Source organism: Hyperolius riggenbachi, chromosome 5 (assembly GCF_040937935.1).
Source record: "Hyperolius riggenbachi isolate aHypRig1 chromosome 5, aHypRig1.pri, whole genome shotgun sequence".
Classification (NCBI taxonomy): Eukaryota; Metazoa; Chordata; class Amphibia; order Anura; family Hyperoliidae; genus Hyperolius; species Hyperolius riggenbachi.
Window position 1 is genome coordinate 54,106,657 of NC_090650.1, and position 20,099 is coordinate 54,126,755.

Consider the following 20,099-nt stretch of genomic DNA (forward strand, 5'->3'; position numbering starts at 1 on the left):
ACGGCAATCCCTCCAACCACAACCTGCGCTGATGTTTTTGTTGGCAAAAAATGATGGCAGGAGCGGTATGTATGGCATAATATTTTTGTATCCAGGGAAATCATATGATGGGCGTTTTGACTGTTGGAATCAAAACATTCACAGTGCGCTCACCTAATGGAAGATGAGGATAATGATGAAGTTTGAAGATTTTTTTAGTCATCATATATTGCAAACAAGATACTAAAAGGCTTACTATTAAAGTTCTGTATGTACAGTAACTATCACGTATTAACACACAGAAAGACATGTTTTATAGACTAGCTCTGCTTTCCTCTACATAGATCACTGACGTGTATAATCCAGTCAGATGTGAGCCAGAGCACCTGATCTGCATGTTTGTTCAGGGACTATAGCTAAAAGTATTATGGACACAAGATCAGGGGGCAGCCAGGCCCCCCCCCCCCCCCCAGTCAGAGGATATTTCTCCATAGCAACGGGTAGTCAAAGATGTTGTTTTGGCCACCAAAAAATAGGTATCCCTCTGGTATAGGTAGGTAGCCAAAGGTGCACCCCCATAAAAGGTAGTCAACCTCATTATAGGTAGCCAAGGGTTCCCCAGTAAAGGTAGCCACTTCCAGTATAGGTAGCCCAGTAAAGGTAGACACTCCCAGTATAGGTAGCCCCAGTATAGATAGCCACCCCAGATATGTATCCAATGCGTCCTCTCAGTATGGGTAGCCAACTCCAGTATAAGTAATTAAGAGTTCCCCAATATAGGTAGCAACCCCAGTATAGGTAGTCAAGATGTCCCCTCCCATATAAGGCACTGGTGTCAGTGGGCGTAACTTCCTGCTGCATTCCCATCCTCAACACTCACAGACCTGCAGATCAGTGGCAACCTGAAGAGAGGAGAGCAGCAGGAAATGAGCAATGACCTTACTTCTGCATATGACGTGTACTCCATGGTCACTGTGCCGCTTTTATTTTCTGTCCGGAACTGCAATACTACAGTGAGGCAGAAGCTTATCTCCACGTCCTTACTCAGGAATCAATATTTTTGTGTCGCCCTCCTCCCAACCACCCACCTAGCCTAACTGTACAAGCCCAACACCATAATATCCTCCTTGTGAAGGAATCAGAACCCCCGAACTGCTTTACCCCTTGATTTGCACTGTCTAGACCTCTCCCCACCGCATTCCAAAAATGCCGACATTATCCCATGTCTCATTGCTGCAACTATGCCCACCCTCTCCGATTCTCTTTACATAATATACTGAGGCAGAAAGTACATGGCTATAAGAGCCACCCTCCAATCAGCAGTGCAGGAAGGAGGAAAAGTGGTGAAATTGCAACTCCCAGATATCACCATCGAGAGTTTTGCAATTACATGCCCACTTCTAGAACTCAAATGAAATCTAGCTAAAAGCCCAACTATAATGTGATCACTGGAACTTTTGTGGTTAGGTTTGGGGAGGAACACCATTATGTTAACACCTTGGAGATGGGCTTTAACCTCCCTGGCATTATAGATATTTCCAGATTTAGGGTCTAAAAGCCGTGACATTTTTTCACAAGATTTTAGACCCTAAAAACAAGTAAAAAAATACTACAAAGAGATCTGCAGCAGCTCCTGCATATAACTCACTCAGGCACGGGATAACCGCTCTGAGAAGCGGATTTCCATCCCAAGCCTGACTCGGGATTTCCGCTAAGGAGGTTCATCTATCTATATATATAATAGACTAAAGGCTCATACACACATCAGACCATAGTCTTTGGAAAATGAAAGATTACAGACCAATCTTACCACCCTTCATGTAGTATGAGAGCCATACCTTCACAGTCTTTTCTATGGAGCTGAATTCCACATCAGAAAAAAAATCTTTGCAAGATGCTGCACACACAGATGCTGTACAGACACAAAAGATCAGTATCTGCAAAAGATCTGTTCCTGCTAAAAAAACATTCCTGAAAATTGCAATGATAGTCTATGAGATCTGCAGATCATCATACACACATGATTTAACTGACATTCATCTGCAGATCAAGCAATCATCTGCGGATCTGAAAATCCATCCTGGTGGATCTGATCTGCAGATGAATGTCAGTTAAATCATGTGTGTATGATGATCTGCAGATCTCATAGACTATCATTGCAATTTGCAGGAATGGATTTTTGGCAGGAACAGATCTTTTGCAGATACTGATCTTTTGTGTCTGTACAGCATCTGTGTGTGCAGCATCTTGCAAAGATTTTTTTCTGATGTGGAGTTCAGCTCCATAGAAAAAACTGTGTAGAGTATGGCTCTCATACTACATGAAGGGTGGTAAGATTGGTCTGTGATCTTTCATTTTCAAAAGACTATGGTCTGATGTGTGTATGTGGCCTAAGTGCCTCAACCTTCAAACAAGAAGAAGAAGTACTTTGCATGAGAAAATGTATGCGTGCTCAAACACCAAGTTTAAGGCCTCTTTTCCACGGACTGTTGAGCTGTGTGCTCAGCAAGCAGTTACCAGGCAGCAGTGAGCAGATACCAGGCAGCAACAAGCAGTTACCAGGCAGCAGCAAGCAGTTATCAGGCAGTAGTGAGCAGATAACAGGCAGCAACAAGCAGTTACCAGGCAGCAGCAAGCAGTTACCAGGCAGCAGTGAGCAGATACCAGGCAGCAACAAGCAGTTACCAGGCAGCAACAAGCAGTTACCAGGCAGCAACAAGCAGTTACCAGGCAGCAGTGAGCAGATACCAGGCAGCAGCAAGCAGATACCAGGCAGCAGCAAGCAGTTACCAGGCAGCAGCAAGCAGTTACCAGGCAGCAGCGAGCAGTTACCAGGCAGCAGTGAGCAGTTATCAGGCAGCAGTGAGCAGTTACCAGGCAGCAGTGAGCAGTTGTGAGAGTTTGAGAGCCATTTCACTGCCTATTCACAGTCCATGGAAAAGAGGCCTTACCCTAGCAAGTCTGACATTGCAAATCTGGCCTAATTGGCTATTCATGAGGCAGTGCTCATGCAAATGCATGCACAAACCAATACCACAAAGCAGTCACCCTGCTACATGCTACATTAGCACTATCCGGCTTAGTGCACACCAGAGCGGTTCGGCAGCGTTTTGCGATCCACTTGCGGCTGCGGATACGCTTGGGTAATGTATTTCAATGGGCTGGTGCACACCAGAGCGGGAGGCGTTTTGCTGAAACGCATACTCCCGAGGTGAGGCATTTTTTGGATTGCGGAGGCGTTTCTGCCTCCAATGTAAAGTATAGGAAAAACGCAAACCGCTCTGAAAAACGGCAGTTCAGAGCGGTTTTGCAGGCATTTTTGTTACAGAAGCTGTTCAGTAACAGCTTTACTGTAACAATATATGAAATCTACTACACCAAAAACGCTTTACAAAACCGCAAAATGCTAGGTGAAATGCTACAGAAAAATAAGAAAAAGCGTTTCAAAATCTGCTAGCATTTTGCGGATCTGCTAGCAGTTTTTGGTGTGCTCCAGGCCTCCAGGAGCGCCACGGGGAGGATTCCCAATGCCCTCTTTTTATACAACTGGGGGGACCGCAGGGTCCCAGGCTCTCTCACTGCCTGGAAACCACAGCGGCACCCCGGAGGGGGAGGCTGGGTGGCGTGGACGACCCCCCCCCCAAGTGTGGCCAGCGCCGGGGAGAGCCGTATGCACCCACCTCCCAATATTAAAAACAGGCACTTACCTTAACGTCCATTGCGTTCTGCTACATGCGCATTAATTTGGGGGCACCACATGAGAAAGGAGAGAAGCATGGGTCACCCCGAGCTTTAGAGCTCAGGGCTGGCTCACATACAGCACTTCAGAGGGGGGGGGGGGGGAGGACAGGCGCACTTACTCCAGGGTTCACACCACCGGAGCAAGCCATCCACCACCTGCCTCCGAAGGATACAAACTGCACAAAATGCTTTCCATGAGAAAATTAATGCGCATGTAGCAGAACCCAATGGACGTTAAAGAGACACTGAAGCGAAAAAAAATATATGATGTAATGATTTGGTTGTGTACTATGACTAATTACTAGAAGATTAGCAGCAAAGAAAATATTCTCATATTTTTATTTTCAGGTATATGGCGTTTTTTCTAACATTGCATCATTCTCTAATATCTGCAGATTACACAATACTCAGCATTCAAAATGATTCTTTCACAGCAGTCTGTGAACTAATGACCTCTCCTCTGGCAGAGAAAAAGTAAACAGTTGAGATAATAAAAGTCAGAAGACAGCCCTCTCCACGACTTTTGAAAGTCGTAGAAATGAATGACTTTTTTGCATAGAGATAACAATTGGAGTTTCTTAACTCTTCCTGTACTGGAAACAATTAGGCTGATGTATCTGATCTTAATCATAATATCATAATTTTTTTTCCGCTTCAGTGTCTCTTTAAGGTAAGTGGCTGTTTTTAATATTAGGAGGTGGGTGCGGACGGCTCTCCCCAGCGCTGGCCACGCTTGGGGGGGGGGGGGGTGTTGGCTGCGCCACCCAGCCTCCCACTCCGGGGTGCCGCTGTGGTTCCCAGGCAGCGAGAGAGCACTTTGCAGTATTGGTTTTTTGACCCTGCATAGTTTGGCATGCGAAAGCAAATGCATATTTGCATGAGCATTGCCTCCTGAATAGCCAATTAGGCCGGATTTGCAAAGCCAGACTTGCTAGGGTTAAACTTGGTGTTTGAGCACGCATACATTTTCTCATGGAAAGCCTACTTCTTCTTGCTTCAAGGTTGAGGCACGTACTCTATTAGATAGATAGATGCGGCGTATGCTACGACGCGGGTTGGCTAGTTTACAATAATCATCTCAAACAATTTTAAAATCAATCTGAAGTTTTTTCCATGTTGTATTCCTACTTTAACCAGCATCTTTCTGACTACAAATGTCTTTATATGCTGTACTGGGTAAATTACTTTCATTCCGTTTTGACCCCTGAACAGTGGCTGCAGTGCCTGGACACCTCGTCTAGAGGGAGTTTTCAGGTATCAAACCTGGAACGTCCCTCAGGTTGTTGCCTAGATCTAGTAAGAATGCACAAAATTGAACTAAGCCGCTCTTCGCTCTGTTTCCGTGGTAGCCAAATTGTGGACACTACATATTATACTTGGTGGACGTGCCCAATCGTTTCCAGGTTCTGGAAAAGGATTATTCTCCTGATGGCCCGTTTATTTACACCCAGAATTTAGAAGGATCTGAAGGTCTTTTTATTAGATCTTAAGCCAGCCAAACGTAAGAACCCGCAACATAGGCTCCTTCATCTTAGTTGCTGCCAAGACGTATATAGCTTCTGAGTGGATGAAACCCTCCCTATCTATGGCAGTCCTGGAAAATAAGACGGACCATATTGTGGTATGCGAGTGGCTTAATGCCCTTATCCAAGACAAGATTCCTCAATTCACACTAACATGGGAACCCTGGATTGAGTTGAGGGATGGTTTGGGCCTACAATCTGTATAAACAAGGCTAAGAGGTAATTAACCACTAATGTCAATGTTGGGTGTAGTAGTCCTTCTTCTTCCATTATCACATAACCTATTTTAGAGCTTATTTTACTCTATTTTGGAAATTCAGGGTCTCATCTTTGAAGAACGGGGTTACATCCCGCGAACTTGTCTACCCTGTACACTGAGACGCTCACACTCTCCTTGGGATACCTGGTCTGCCATACCTGGGAAGTATACATTTACTCCTATGTCTTTCACCAGCCACCACCAGCATAATTTAAAGAGAACCAGAGACAAAGCACCCTCATGTATTTTACCATATATATCAATGGGAACATGACAGTAAACACCTACTCTGCTCTTTGTTTCATTTTTCTCTGCTAAATCTGCCTGATATCAGCTCTGATAAGAATCCCCAACTGAGCATTCAGTCTAGCTTTTCTCCGAATGATTATAGCTGAGTCAGTGTTCTGTGATATCTTTTCAAGCCCAAGTCTGCCCCCTTGTGGCTCTGATTTCCTGCTGTGTATGCCCCAGGCAGTCTTGAACAGCGGAACAGGTGGTTTCAGGCCACAGAACTCACTGCCGGGCGCCGAAACCAGGCCCCATAACAGCAATGTTATGCTGCCCTGCGTAACGGTAATCCATGGCTCCGGTGGTTGTCGGATCCCAAATAACATCTCCCTCTGGTTTGTGATTACTTGGAGGTGGCAATAGTATTTAACGCACCTGTGAAGTTTTGCGGCAGCAGGTAGAGCTGTCATTCAGCTCTCCTGGTGCCCAACTCACAAACGGCTGTACAATACAGTATGTACACTTGAGCAGTGCACTCGGCACATCATGTTGCGGGGGATGCGGGGGAACGGACACAGCAGGGAGCCAGCTGGCAAGAGCTGGATCACTAATGTAAGATCCTTACCCACCTCTGCCAGTAACAAAACCTTCTCCACCCTCCGTTTTGCTCAACTGACTCACATATAAGCCGAGGGGGTAACTTTTCAGCACATTTTTGTGCTGAACAATTAGGCGTATACGCGAGTATATAAGGTATTTTTTAGAATATGTATTTATAGATTATTTCGTCAGTGTTTGCTTATTATAAAATCTCTTCTCTCCCTTATTTACATTCTGACATTTATCGTTGAGGGGGTGACATCTTTAGGTCTGCCAGGTGACCTGTACGGAATATTCGTTACTGAGAGTTCAAGGCACAGAGGGAACTATTGCTTGCTTGGTAGTTGGTAAAAGCTGTTATTTCCCACAATGCAACACAGACTGGTTCACAGACAGTCAACGGTCAGGACCATGGTCATGACATCACACTGTGGGAGGGGTTTCACCACAATATCAGCCATACAGACCCCCATGATGATCTGTTTGAGAAAAAGTAGAGATTTCAAATGGGAAAGGGGGTATCAGCTACTGATTAGGATAAAGTTCAATCATTGGTTAAAGTTCCTCTTTAACTGTGTTCAAACTGCTCAGTTTAGTTTCGACTTTCCCACACAGGTATTACACAAATAAGGAATCTGTTGTTTGAGGTCTTTTCAGGGATTTTATTAGAAGGCTGCCATTTTTTCAATAACCAGATCACTTATCAAGGGTTATTACACCTCCTATAAAAAGCTTACTAAAAAAAATAGTTCACAGAGTTCATCTTTTTTTTGGCCATAACTTCCATTTTATATTGTTTACAGCTGAGCGGCAGTTATTGTTATCAGCTGAATTCCAGGCTTATGGGAAGTAAACTGTTATATGCAGAGTCCCAAACATTTTGACTTTATTATGCCTCTCAGAGATCTTTGTGTTCTGTTCTGTTATTATGACCTTTTCAGCATACCTCTGAATGCTGTAAATACCACAAGGGTTCTATTAACACATGAAACAGGCAGAAATGGCATGTGGAAAACATTTCTTTGCAATAAAATGGAAATATTTACAGAAAATGGAGTTTGGATCTCGAGTTTAAGGATTTCACTAGAATTTTTTCCCCTTGTAGAGTCTCTTTTCAAGGATCTGTGAAACTTTGACTTTATGTCTTTAATAAAGATGACACCTTTATTGGCCTGCAGCAACATTATTTTTAGTAATGGAGAAAACATGAAAAGGGAAAAGTACAAGCGTTTCCCATGTTCTGTTTTACTAAATGTTTCTTTTTTATTTTAGAAACTTATTTTGCTGCATAAGGCTATATACAGTAGGTCCTGGGGATCTCCACCACATATACCGTACTTAAACACTGCAGTGAAAAAAAAAACCCTGTGATATAATGAATTGTATGTGTAATTAATAGAACAGTAGCAAAGAAAAGATTCTCTTATTTTTATTTTAAGTTACATAGCTTTTTTTTGTACACTGCATTCTGTCATATTTGCAATCACAAAACACACACTGTCTTTTAAACTATGAAACAGAGCAGAGCTAATGACCCTTTGAACTCCCTTCAGTGAGACATTATCTGATGCTGTCTCTCAGGTTTCTTTGATGTATAAGTGCTTGAGAAAATAGGACTGTCTCCGACCCAAGTTGGGTAGAATAGCTCAGAGAAGCTATTTTGTATAGATAACAACTGAAGTTTCTTATCTCTTCCTTTGCTGGAAACAGTAAAGACTATTTTCTTTTCTACTAATGTTCTTTCTTAGTATTTCTTAGCTGTACTACACATACATACTATGTCACATGACTGCCAATGGCAGATAGGCAGGTAAGCGCATTTGTAAGTACTGGCTTTAAAGAGACACTGAAGCGAAAAAAAATATATGATATAATGAATTGGTTGTGTACTATGAATAATTACTAGAAGATTAGCAGCAAAGAAAATATTCTCATATTTTTATTTTCAGGTATATAGTGTTTTTTCTAACATTGCATCACTCTATAATATGTGCAGATTACACAACACTCAGCATTCAAAATGAGTCTTTCAGAGCAGTCTGGGAAGTAATGAACTCTCCTCTAGCAGAGGAAAAGTAAACAGTTCAATTACAGTTGAGATAATAAAAGTCAGATAACAGCCATCTCCACCACTAAGTTAGTCGGAGAGCTTAATAGCTTTTTTGCATAGAGATAACAACTGGAGTTTCTCAACTCTTCCTGTACTGGAAACAATTAGACTGATGTATCTGATCTTAATGTTTTATTTCTTAGCTGTACTACACATACAAATCATAATATCATTTTTTTTCCCGCTTCAGTGTCTCTTTAAACAATATGTCTGCTTCCATGAATCAGGAAGTAGAAACCGTGCAGATGTATTTTAGGATTTGTACTAGCTATAACAAATACATTTATTTTGTTTAAAGAGTATTATGCTGTTGTGTATCTTTTAGAGCAGAGAGAAGTTCTGAGTTCAGGTCCACTTTAAAGCTGGCCTAAGATGAGAGGGGTGGGGGAGAATTTGGATCAGTAGCGGGAAGCGTCTGGATGGTGCTCCTGTTCCACCCCCCTGACTTAGCCACACTGTTGTGATGATGTAGCCAGAGGTGCCCCCAGTAGAGGTTGCCAGGTGTGTCACCCAGCATAGGTAGCAGGAGGAGAACCCAGTATTAGGAATCCCCCAGCTCGGTTGCCAGCCAGATGTATCCCCAGTATAGGTAGCGGAAAGGGGAGATATCAGTATTAGGTAGCCAGAGAGGGCCCCACACAAGTATAGGTAGCCCAAGAGCTCCCCTCCCCCAGTATAGGTAGCCAGAGAGTCGCCCCAGTATAGATAACCATCCAGCCCATTTTATAGGTAGCCAACCTCCCCTTCCCGGGGATAGAGGGTAGAAGTTACTAACCTTTCTGGGATCCAAACGCGGTCAATCTTCTTACTCCTGGTTGTCCCATCTCATTGGTAACAGCCCTGCCTGTGATCACCTAAATGCTAAATGGTGAGCTAGTTGCTGTCAACACTTCGTACCATCGCTACTCCCATTGCTGTGCTCTATAGAGAGGGTAGGAGGATATGAGCCAACATGGGGAGGGGAACATCTGTATCACTTGGGAAAGGTGCCCGAAACAATCTTGTTTTGGGTGACCTAGGGCCTGATGCAGTGATGTTTGTGGTACTTGAGTACCATGAGTCGCACTAATAGTGTCCCGTCTCTGCTCAGCAATATTACTGCTAGTTAATGTGCCAGGCCCCTAAGTTGCAAGTATGTTCAGAATTAAAGTGTACCTGAGACGCTAATAATTGGTGAACCCCTGGTGGTGGGAGTACCGGGGCTCCCCTGCACTCCCCCTGTTGGTGTTGCATGGGGATTTGAAGGTCCTGAGCAGTGGTAAAGCCCGGGGCCCCCGTCTGCCATGTGCTCCAGTGTTTGTGTTTTTACATTTCTTTTTTGGAGCTTCCAGTATACAGAATCAGGTAAGTGGTTAGGGAGGGGGTTACGAGAGGGTATACCTGCCCGTGGTGCCCCCTGCTGGTGACATAGTCTACGATTGAACCCGCTCACCTGAATTTTGCTGAACGTATGCAATTCCTGCATTCCAGATTTGGTACTGCAGGCACGGGTGTATACCATTGCACTTGATTGATTTGGGGGGTATCGAGCGGTGGCAGAGCCCGTGGCAACCGTCTGCCATGTGCCATGTGTTCAGGTATTCATACTTACCTAGGGCTTCCTCCAGCCCCATGAGGTGCGTGGGCTCCCTCACTGTCCTCTCCGGCTTGCAATCATCCCCCCTCCCTCCCCGGTTATCTGACCAGTCACAGGCAGTCGTGCCGCGGGAGCACAACAGGGGAGACGTGATTGGCCAAGCCGCACATACGCATAAAAGTACGGCCAGACAGATTACCGGGGGGGGGGGGGGGGGGGGGGGTTGTAACTTGCCAAATAGCTGCAAAAAGATAAACAAAATAAACATGTTTTGCTTTACTCGTCTCACTAGTTCTGATGGGGAATTTCTCACAGTGTTTGGAGTTTACAGTATATGCAGAGGCGCAGCCTGCCATCTTATGGACATTTAAAAGTAGCAGCTTATAATATGTTTACAGATCTAGGATTTCAGCATCAGTAGTAGGCAACAATATACACGCTACTGATATTCTATTCTTAAAGAGGAACTCCGGGCTCCTCAGAAATAGGCTCGGATTACATTATAAAACTATTATTTAGTGCACACCAATTTCCAACAGATTTCAGCAGGAAATCTATTGGCAATCGTCCTGCTGCCGCCCTCCACGTGTATATGTGTCTCCCCCCAGAGCCCCTTCCCCCGTGCCTGTTTGCAGTGTTGAATGCTCAGCTGTCATGCCGATGCAAACCGTGGCTTCCTCTGGTATCCAGTGTCACCGTGAGTGACTGTCCCACAAGACACCAGTGCATGTAGTGCTGTCGCTTCATATGCCAGTGCCTTGTAGTACAGTTGGTTGTGGTCAGAGGCGGGACAAGGTCCTCCAGCACCCAAGGCTGAGACACCAAAGTGCGCCCCTCCATCCCTCCCACCCCAGCCGTCACACACTGATTACATCAAAGGTCAGCGCAGGTTTAGAAAGTCATTATATGTAGGGAATGGTAAATTCTTCACCACAATATATCAAATGCTCAGAGGTAGGTATCCGCCAAACATCAAAACTAGAAAAGGCTTACCAGCTCCCAACAACCCACAATATAAGATTGTAAAATGGCTCAGGTCACAGATAACGTCCAGGGAACATCAGACATCATGAAGATCCAGTGGACATCCGTATGGAGGTAAAGTTTCAGGAATTTATATAGGAAAACAAAAACTGCAATATCTAAGCGTAACCTGTTTATTTAGATAAAATTTCTTTAAAAGGCAGTAGATATACTGCCTTCTCCCCTGATGACGCAAGACTGTGAAACCGGTCGGGAATGTAACAGGCGCACCATTGTCTATTGATCTACGATTGACCATTAAATGCGCGCTAATCTTCCAGGGTTCCCTGTTTATGGGCCCCTTATGTGAGTTATTGTTTTTATATCTACTGCCTTTTAGAAAAAAAATTTCTAAATAAACGGGTTACGCTTAGATATTGCCGTTTTTGTTTTCCTATATAAATTCCTGAAACTTTACCTCCATACGGATGTCCACTGGATCTTCACGACGTCTGATGTTCCCTGGACGTTATCTGTGACCTGAGCCATTTTACAACCTTATAATGTGGGTTGTTGGGAGCTGGTAAGCCTTTTCTAGTTTTGATGTTTGGCGGATACCTACCTCTGAGCATTTGATATATTGTGGTGAAGAATTTACCATTCCCTACATATAATGACTTTCTAAACCTGCGCTGACCTTTGATGTATGCCTGACTTCTGAACTTTTGGACATTGTTCTTCTCAGCGGCGGTTCCATTGTCCCTTGGCGCCGATATATTTGCTATTATATATCACACACTGATTGCTATTAGACTAAGAGGCGCCACAGGGCCCACAACCTCCCCAACACCTTAATATCTAGTTATCTGGCTTGCAGTCACTGCCATGTATCCCCTTTTCTTATTTATTTCTGCTTCAAACACAATTAGGAATGACAGCTGAATGAATTGTGCGCCCCCTCCTACACTGCGCCCTGAGGCTGGAGCCTCTCCGGCCTATGCCTCGGCCCGGCCCTGGTTGTGGTGATGCTGGACACCGAAGGATGCCAGGATTCATGCCTGTGTAACTGGTGAGACTTCAACACTGCACACAGGCACAGGGGTGGGGACACATATACACTTATGGGGACACCAGCCACAATGTCGAACGCCATTACTGCTGTGCATCTGATCCAGCCCTTGCGAGTGACATTTTCCAGCATTCCCAGTCCAATGAAAGGTTGATCGAGTGATCATGTTGTCATGGAATGGGAGGGAGGCTGCCGCACATGGATGATACACATGGAAGAGGGGGTGGCACATGGAATGGGAGGGGCTACTGTATATGGATGATACACATGGAAGAGGGGCTGCACATGGAATGGGAGGGGCTACAGTATATGGATGATACACATGGAAGAGGGGGTGGCACATGGAATGGGATGGGGCTACTGTATATGGATGATACACATGGAAGAGGGGCTGCACATGGAATGGGAGGGGCTACAGTATATGGATGATACACATGGAAGAGGGGGCCGCACATGGAATGGGAGGGGCTACTGTATATGGATGATATACATGGAAGAGGGGCTGCACATGGAATGGGAGGGGCTACAGTATATGGATGATACACATGGAAGAGGGGGTGGCACATGGAATGGGAGGGGCTACAGCATATGGATGATACACATGGAAGAGGGGCGGCACATGGAATGGGAGGGGCTAAAGTATATCAATGATACACATGGAAGAGGGGGCGGCACATGGAATGGGAGGGGCTACAGTATATGGATGATACACATGGAAGAGGGGCTGCACATGGAATGGGAGGGGCTACAGCATATGGATGATACACATGGAAGAGGGGCTGCACATGGAATGGGAGGGGCTATAGTATATGGATGATACACATGGAAGAGGGGCTGCACATAGAATGGGAGGGGCTACAGTATATGGATGATACACATGGAAGAGGGGGTGGCACATGGAATGGGAGGGGCTACAGCATATGGATGATACACATGGAAGAGGGGCAGCACATGGAATGGGAGGGGCTACAGTATATGGATGATACACATGGATGAGGGAGGCTGCCGCACATGGAAAGGGAGCCCAACATACTTGGCCTGGGTGCAGAAATAGTATAAATCTGGCCTATAATCTCTGTGGTGATATTTAATGTTGCATGTACCATGTATGAACTCTGCAATCCCAACTGTCCCTCTTTTGGACCCCAGTCCCTCTTTCTTCCTCATTTGTCCTCTATCAGGACTGATATACAGATCTATATAAATATATCTATTTTTCTACTGAAAAATATATTTAATTGATTCTAAACTATTATCGGCTTTGCAATTGATATATTTCTTATTTTCAAATGTTAATATGAAGGTAAAGTAGTGGTGATGATAAGGACCAGTGTGGTTTGAATTATAAAATTACATCTTTTTCTTATGAATTCTTTATGATATGCCTGACTAGACTGCAGTGGGGGTGTGCCTAGGGGTGTGGCAGGGGCGTGTCTTAAAGGTGTCCATCTTTGTTATCTCAGAATGTTGGGAGGTATGACTCTGTAATATAGTACAGTCTAAGTACTCTGCGGTTATGCTGATGACTAATGTGGATTTGTTGTGCATAAAAGGAGTAAAGGTACCAACACACACAAATCAATTTTCTTCAGTGAGGCAAAAGGATTGCTCCCCAACTGCAATCTGGTCAGAGAAGGATGGATTCCTTCTACACGCAGCACATTGATTCTTAATAGCTTTCAGCTGGATTGAAGAAAGACCAAACTACAGTGTTGCACTCTTCAATGCTATGCAACGTTATGGCCATACCTCCCAACTTTTTGAGATAAGAAATAGGGACATTTTAAGACACACCCCTTCCACAACCCTTATCACACGCCCGCCCAGCCCCTAGTCACTGATACAAAAAAACAACTACAAAAAAAACGAGAAGAAAAAGACATTTTTATGATTCAGACCACACTGGTCCTCTTAGTTCTCCTTCATTTTAAAATTCGAAAATAAGAAGTAAGTCAATTCAAATGACAGAGATACTGTTTAGGGTTTATTAACCACATTTTCAGTTAAAAAATACATGTATTTACACAGATCTGTACATCAGTCCTGCATGAATGACAAGTAAGGAAGAAAGAGAGACAGCAGGATTTAGTTCCTAAAGAGGGACTGTGCCTCCGAAAAAAGGGACAGTTGGGAGCTATGCTATTGCCCATCAATCTACTGCAGCTCATGCACTGCCCCAAATCGACTTAGATTTTCTGCCCTGTAATACACTCTGGGAAATTTCTTGTGCGTATAGCTGCTAATGTGTGTGTTGTACAGGAATGCAGTGCTGTGTACCACGTGATGCATAGATACTGTGTAGTCTGAGTATGTTTGGGTTCATGGTGTACTACTGGAATCTTCCATCTTAGGTTCAGTTTCAAAAAAAGCACTACCATCCTTTCTCTGGTGTTGAATACATCTTCAGGTGAGAGCCATGTACGTGGCTAGGTACACGGATGCACAGTGGGTGATCTTTCTTGATCTATTGGCAAGGTGGTTTATAGGAAGTGTATGTATCCCCGCTGAGGGAGAACTTTGTCTTGCATGTCGGGGATCTTTGGGCTACTTCACAGTGCTGCACGCTGGATATAGCTGTCTATGTAGATTTTTAAGGCTGGAAAGCCACACTGACCAATACCATATATAATTTTTTTTTGGTTCCAGATCGAGCTGGTGTTCTTATGGCCTAGATTTTGGGTAAGATAGATATAGTACTACTGTATATTGTGGCCGTTTGTCCTGATCCGCGCATGGGTCTTTTAATGGTATGTACATATTTATGTATTTCTTGACAGATGTGTTGTTTGCGATGTGCCTCTGAGGAAGCGGCTTATGGCTGCGAAACACGTGTCAGGCATTTTTATGTGAAGTGAAGGTCTGATGTTGTATCTACACTTATCACCTGCATTCTGAAGAGAAAATTGGAGAATAAAAGAGAACTTTGGTTCATGTAGAAAACCCCGCTTGCGTGTATATATTGAATTGTTGTCTTGTCCTATTTGGAGCTGTGGTTGTGTTACTGTATTATTTGGCCACCTTCTTCTGTTATTATGCTTGATGTAAGTACTGTGTTTTTGTTTGAATGAATGCATTCCTCTCTGGAATACTATGGTATGTTTTGTACTGCAACAAACCTCCTTTGTACACACTTATGTAATGTTTTGTGTGTCTTATGGAGTGGGCTAAGCAGATTAAGTGGTGAAAGATGAATGTTTAAATAATCTAAGTGTGTAAATGGTGGCTGTTTTATTAACCTGTGCATATAATAGAGCAGCGTTGCGTTGATCAGCCAACTGCAAAGGACCTTAGTGTAGATCGCGGTTGCACGCTAAAAGAGAAATGGCGGTCCGCATGCTGACAGTGCAGCGGCAATGAATGTGTCTGTGGCCCCTGTCCTCCAGCAGTTCCCATGGACACCAGCCAATTAGGGTGGTGAATGTGTCTGTGGCCCCACCCCTCAAGCAGTTTCTGTGGGCTTAGGAGTAGGAGGGGCTGCTGTCAAGCCACTGTGTTGAGAACAGTTATGCCAGCCAGGAGCTCCTGAAAACTCAACTGTCACAAGGAGCGAGGCTGCAGGTGAGTATCTGTCATTTTGTATAGGTGCCTACAACTGACATCAGGGATTTGGAAGTAAGCACAACAATGTGGGGGCCTAATTGTTTTTGGGGGATGGCTCTCCTTTATGTTTTGGGAATGAGGATGGGGTAGGGGGAGTAGGAGTTTGCCTAAGCTCCATGAAGCTGCCCCCCTACAATCAGCACAAATAAAAAATCCATCATGTGGTTAGTGCCATGTGTGTGCCCATTTGTGCTGCAAAAATTAAGACTTGTGCTCCTTTCTTTTTGAAGATAATAGTACATTTGTATCAGACAATAACATCGCCCAACCCCTGTACAACAGGCTACTGACATGAAACTGGTATGTTGGGTAGTACTATGTTTGTTCTCATTTGTGCTGCAAAAATCATCATTCTTTCTTCTATAGTTTTTGAGATATTCAAGTTTTTATAAAGGTCAAAAGTTCATTCAGTCCCTCTTACAACATTACAAAAGTGAACTTTTGACCTTTATAAAAACTTGAATATCTCAAAAACTATACAACATAGAATGATGATTTTAGCAGCACAAACACATCACCACCCAACCATATAATTTTCATGATGCTAGCCTGTTGTCTGGGGAAAAAATAAGTGCTATTATCTCTAAAACGTTACAGCTCTGTCCTGTTATTAGCAGTGTTTTCTCAGCTAAAGAGAAGCGTTTTGTTTTCTGTTTACTTTTCAGGAGAGCCAGGGCTGAATTTGACTTGTTGTCTGACTGGCTGGTTTAAATAGATAAAAACACTATTTTTTTCTAATGAAGAATTAAAAAAAACATAGGCACCTCAGAAAAGTTATTAGTAAGACTAGTTCACCATATACCCCTTTATGCCACATGTTAGTTCAGTCTTCATTTCTTTTATTTATTTATTTTTTGGGGGTAATATCGCGTTACTGTTTTTCAATTTTCCAACTCAGAGAAACCTGTTAGTAGTTCAGCTTCTTCATTCCTATTTGCTGTCAGACCTGATGTACAGTAAATGGCGTACAGTGTACTGGAGACCTTGCCAACAAAATCTGTGTTTAAAACATCATTTGGGCCCCATTATCTCTTATGTAGCCGTATTTTTTTCCATAAATAAATTGCTGGGAATCCCCCAAGTGATCTGCACAGATGGCTCATTTTATTCCTCAGATAAATAATTGATTTGTCTTAAACAGGAAGCTGGAAGGAATTGGAGGAGTTCTGTTAATGGGGCAAATCAGTGCAGGACACTCACCTCAAATCACTTGACTAAATCCTGGAACATACGGCACTAGAAACTAAAGGAGAGGAGACCCCTGCACCACTCATGCCAGGGTGGCAGAACTACCTGTGTCTAATTTGCATAAAAGCACAGCTGCTAGATACATATATCTGCAGACTTAAAAAACGCAGGTCTTTATATCAGAATCTGGGTAGTTGGACCATTTTTAACTAAAAGCATTCCAGGCCACTGCCTGGAGTGCCATTGGTCCTAGGTGGCGTCATGCTCCTGGATTAAGTCCCTCCCCCAAATGAAGCCTGGTCCCTTAATGAAGCCATGCCCACCTCTTGCAAGTGCTCGATCACCTGCTTCTGGTGTCCTGAAGGGCAGCGGCAGTACAGGTCACTGGAGAACAGACAGCACAAGGCCCAGATAGTGTAAGTTGCAGGCAGACTCCACTATGTCCCTCTGTGTCACCTCTCCCTCCCCCCCCCCCCCCCCCCCCCCGTGAATTCCTATGTCCCCCGTGCATCCTTCTGTCCCCACTGTACTTCTTTCTGTCCCCCCTTTGTGCCTCCTTCTGTCCCTCTTGTGACTCCTTCTGGCCCCTGTGCCTCCTTCTGGTCCAATGTGCTACCTCTTCCCCCTGTCACACTGTGCCCCCTTCTTTCCCCCTTTGTGCCTTCTTCTGTACCCCTTCGGGCCTCCCTAACTATCCCTGTCCGCCTCCAGCACTCCCCAAGCCCATTATGTAAATGCAGAGCGTAGCGCAGCAGAAGCTGTGCTCTCACCTCCCTGCCGGAGTCCATCACTGTGCACTGTCTCCTGTTCCTTTTAGTGCTGGGACCTCACTCTTTCTCAGTAATTTGTAATCGCGCCACATGCGTTAGGAGATGCTGGGCACTAGGGCGAGTGGTGAGCGGACAGGCAAAAGCACAGCACTGGACTCCAGCAGAGATGTGAGAGTACAGCTTATCCTGCACTTAACTCTTTATTTACGAAAAGAGGAGAAGCGGGCACTGCTGCGTAAATCCCTTTATTGTGGCCGGGTTACAGAGTGGCTGCAGTGGGGGGAGAGGGTGGCCTGACAGCTGTTTCGCAAGTATACAACTTGCTTCTTCAGAGGCCTCTCCTCTTTTCTCAAGACGCATTTGCATCGGTGCACGTTGCAGGTAAGCCCACCAGTGGCCGTTCCATCCCTGCCGCATGCTGGTGCCAGTTTTTTCTGCTTTCTCTCCCCAAGAACAATAACTCTTTATTTACACAATGGGCTAAGGAGTGCAGGGAGGATTTTTCAACTAAATGCTTTCCTGTGCTGCTATACTTTTTGCACAAGCACCAAATGCACACAAAAAAAGCAACAGGATGGACATTTGCAATTGGCCAAAATTGTGTTGCAATCTTATCAAAGTAGTTAGTAGAATAGGTAAGTAGGAGGAGGAAGGGGGCGTTTCTAATGCCCAGAGTGGGTGTTTTGTAGAAGTGCCTCTCCTGCAAGGGATGCCCCTTTCCATCAAGATTGCCGACATGCTGCAAGTCGGAAATTTGGGAGGGGGGGTTTGGGGTCACAGCACGGAGCGGGGGTGCTAAGTGGAGCTTAGGGGACACAGCAGCATGGCATAGAGCTGGGAACATGGGCGTAGCAATCACTCCTGTGACTCCTGCCATCACAGGGGGGCCGGCAGGCTTTAGGGGCTCTTCCTCCTCCCTCTCCTCAAATGCAAGTGCAGCCAATTAGCAAAAAAGGTCCCCATTCGCTCACAAAAAATGTCCGTGCCGCCTCCTCCCGCAATGTAGAGTAGTGAGTAGCAGGAGCATGTGTATTTTTTCCCTGCTTCCAGATGCTGCTTCACAGCAGAACACTCCCTGCTGCCCTTCGCCGGCTCCCGATCACGTGACCCTCACGGGTTTGGGGGCCCCATGCTATCATTTTTGCAGGGGGCCCTATTAAGTCTAGTTAAGCCCCTGGCTGGGAACATATCTCTGTGTCCCAAATGCCCCCCTGAATCTGCCTTGGGTACACTTTAAGATAATTATTTCCACTAAAGTCTCTCCAGATAAAAAAATAATAATAATTATATAGAATAATAAATAAACAGAACTAAAACAACTTAAAAATATAAATCCCAACTCGTTTGCTTTAATGAGCTGGTAGATGGGTGAGGGCCCATCCCCCCAAAAAGTAATTTCAAAATGTATTCCTGGAGATGGACTTTTGTATTAAAACTATTATTTTCCTTCAGCGCAGTTTTCATTATTACATACTGCATCATTTCCCCCCAAAATAAACGTCTCCTAAAATACCTGGGAAATGACTCCCTGATGTTCCAGGCTGCGAGATGAGGGGTGTGATAGATAAGTCATAACATGATGTACATGTTGAAACTGCCTCTGCTAATGAAAGCACCAATAAGATAAAGGCTCTTGGGCGTCGGCCATGTTGACACTAGAACATTTCTAGAGCATCTGCACAGCAGATATTTTAATTTCTCAACAATTTTTTTTTGACTCAGCAGGATAAGAGTGCTGGCTGCTTTCCTGGGAAGACATAAATAGTGGATGCTATCGGACTCTGGTGACCTGGTGGGATGTGTCTGTGCGCAGGCAGCTGCAGGACGGGAGAGGGAGATGGATAATCCAGACACAACGACAAATGGATGATATTATGTCTCGGTTTCATCTGGCTTACTCGCGTCTGTGCTGCAGGTGAGAATAGCTGTGTGGGATCCCGCTAATGGGATTGCTGACTTCTGGAAATTAGCTCTTGGTGGCATAGAAGCGACCTCAAAAAGCAGACCTCCGTGTAAAAATAAAACACTCAGGCCCATATGCAATTAACTTTTTTCACCTGAGTTATCTCCTAGAAGATAATTTTCATCTTCTCTTTAAACTAACTTTTCAGCATTTTACAATTGAAAAAGCACCAAAAAGTTGTCGAAAAAGTACTATCAAACTTATTTTGAGTACTTTCTTGCTTGCCGGTGGCTTGAAAGGCATTTTATGACAAGTTGTGAAAATATCACTTAGGAGAAAACTCAGGAGAAAAGGTTAATTGCATATCGGCCACAGTATCAGCACAGGCAGCGGTAGGTGTAACAGAGTTGCAGGCAGTGGTGGCTCCAGCTACAAATTTGGGGAGCACAAAGGGGGCATAATGGCTGGTGGGGCCCATTTGAGTGATCAAAATCCATGTTTGTATGGTGAGCTTTAGATATTTTTTGCCTAACTCAGGTGATACAATGAAGACTAACTAGTTCAGCAATGATTGGAATCAAATTTAAACA